Source organism: Arachis duranensis, chromosome 4 (genome assembly GCF_000817695.3).
Source record: "Arachis duranensis cultivar V14167 chromosome 4, aradu.V14167.gnm2.J7QH, whole genome shotgun sequence".
NCBI lineage: Eukaryota > Viridiplantae > Streptophyta > Magnoliopsida > Fabales > Fabaceae > Arachis > Arachis duranensis.
Window position 1 is genome coordinate 72706450 of NC_029775.3, and position 2516 is coordinate 72708965.

The 2516-nt window shown below is 44.2% G+C and overlaps 1 pseudogene; it reads left to right on the forward strand.

Annotated features, from left to right (window-relative positions):
* The window catches only part of LOC107484689 (N-carbamoylputrescine amidase-like), an 81819-nt pseudogene that overhangs the window by 55571 nt on the left and 23732 nt on the right, over positions 1-2516 (forward strand).

Below are 2516 nucleotides of genomic sequence, written 5' to 3' on the forward strand. Positions count from 1 at the left end.
GAACCCCCTTTGCTCACCAAAGAACTGGATGACTTGACTAGGCAGAGATTACCTCAAAAGAGACAGGACCCTGGGAAGTTCTCAATACCTTGTACAATAGGTACCATGACCTTCAAGAAGGCTCTGTGTGACCTAGGGTCAAGCATAAACCTCATGCCTCTCTCTGTAATGGAGAAGCTAGGGATCTTTGAGGTATAAGCTGCAAGAATCTCACTAGAGATGGCAGACAATTCAAGAAAATGAGCTTATGAACTTGTAGAGGATGTTCTGGTAAAAGTTGAAGACCATTACATCCCTGTTGATTTCATAGTCCTAGAGACTGGGAAGTGCATGGATGAATTCATCATCCTTGGCAGACCCTTCCTAGCCACAGTAAAGGCTGTGATTGATGTTGATAGAGGAGAATCGATCATTCAAGTGAATGAAGAATCCCTTGTGTTTAAGGCTCAAGGATATCCCTCTGTAACCATGGAGAGGGAGCATGAAGAGATTCTCTCAAACCAGAGTCAAACAGAGCCCCCACAGTCAAACTCTAAATTTGGTGTTGGGAGGCCACAACCAACTTCTAAGTTTGGTGTTGAACCCCCACAGTCAAACTCTAAGTTTGGTGTTGGGAGGTTCCAACATTGCTTTGAGTACCTGTAAGGCTCCATGAGAGCCCACTGTCAAGCTAATGACATTAAAGAAGCACTTGTTGGGAGGCAACCCAATGTTATATTTATCTATATTTCCTTTGTTATTTTATGTTTTCTGTAGGTTGATGATCATAGGAAGTCACAAAATCAATTGAAAAAGCAAAAACAACATGAAAAATAGAAAGAAAAACAGCACACCCTGGAGGAAAAACTTGCTGGCGTTTAAACGCCAGTAAGGGCAGCAAATGGGCGTTTAACGCCTAGTCTGGCACCATTCTGGGTGTTTAACGCCAAAAAGGGGCACCAGACTGGCGTTAAACGCCAGGAAGGGGCAAGAAGTTGGCGTTAAATGCCAGAAATGGGCACCAGCCCGGCGTTTAACGCCAGAATTGGCATAAAGAGCAATTTTGCTTGCCACTTGGTGCAGGGATGAATTTTTCTTGACACCTCAGGATCTGTGGACCCCACAGGATCCCCACCTACCCCACTACTCTCTCTCTTCTTCACCCATTCACCAATCACCTCAACACCTCTTCCCCGAAAACCCCACATACCTCACCATTCAAATTCAACCACTTTCCCTCCCAAACCCACCCATAATAGCCGAACCAAACACCCCCTCTCCACTCCTATATAAACCCATCTTCACTCCTTCATTTTCACACAACCTAAACACTACTTCTTCCCCTTGGCCGAACCACAAAGCCACATCCATCTCCTCTATTTCTTCTTCTTCTACTCTCTTCTTTCTTCTTTTGCTCGAGGATGAGCAAACCTTCTAAGTTTTGTGTGGTAAAAGCATTGCTTTTTGTTTTTCCATAACCATTTATGGCATCTAAGGCCGGAGAAACCTCTAGAAAGAGGAAAGGGAAGGCAAAAGCTTCCACCTCCGAGTCATGAGAGATAGAGAGATTCATCTCAAGGGTGCATCAAGACCACTTCTATGAAGTTGTGGCCATGAAGAAGGTGATCCCCGAGGTCCCTTTCAAACTCAAAAAGAATGAATATCCGAAGATCCGACATGAGATCTGAAGAAGAGGTTGGGAAGTTCTTACCAACCCCATTCAACAAGTCGGAATCTTAATGGTTCAAGAGTTCTATGCCAATGCATGGATCACCAAAAACCATGATCAAAGTGTGAACCCGGACCCAAAGAATTGGCTTACAATGGTTCGGGGGAAATGCTTAGATTTTAGTCCAGAAAATGTAAGGTTGGCATTCAACTTGCCCATGATGCAAGGAGATGAACACCCTTACACTAGAAGGGTCAACTTTGATCAAAGGTTGGACCAAGTCCTCAAAGACATTTGTAAAAAGGGCACTCAATGGAAGAGAGATTCAAGAGGGAAGCTGGTTCAATTGAGAAGGCATAACCTCAAGCCCATGGCTAGAGGATGGTTGGAGTTTATACAACGTTCAATCATTCCCACTAGCAACCGGTCCGAAGTTACTATAGACCGGGCTATCATGGTTCATAGCATCATGATTGGAGAGGAAATAGAAGTTCATGAGGTTATATCCCAAGAACTTTATAAGGTGGCGGACAAGTCCTCTACCTTGGCAAGATTAGCCTTCCCTCATCTCATTTGTCACCTCTGTTATTCAGTTGGAGTTGACATAGAGGGTGACACCCTCATTGATGAAGACAAGCCCATCACTAAGAAAAGGATGGAGCAAACAAGAGATCCCACTCACCATAAAATCCCTGAGATGCCTCAAGGGATGCACTTTCCTCCACAAAACTATTGGGAGAAAATCAACACCTCCCTAGGTGAATTGAGTTCCAACATGGGACAACTAAGGGTGGAGCACCAAGAACATTCCACACTCCTCCATGAAATTAGAGAAGATCAAAGAATTATGAGAGAGGAGCAACAAAGG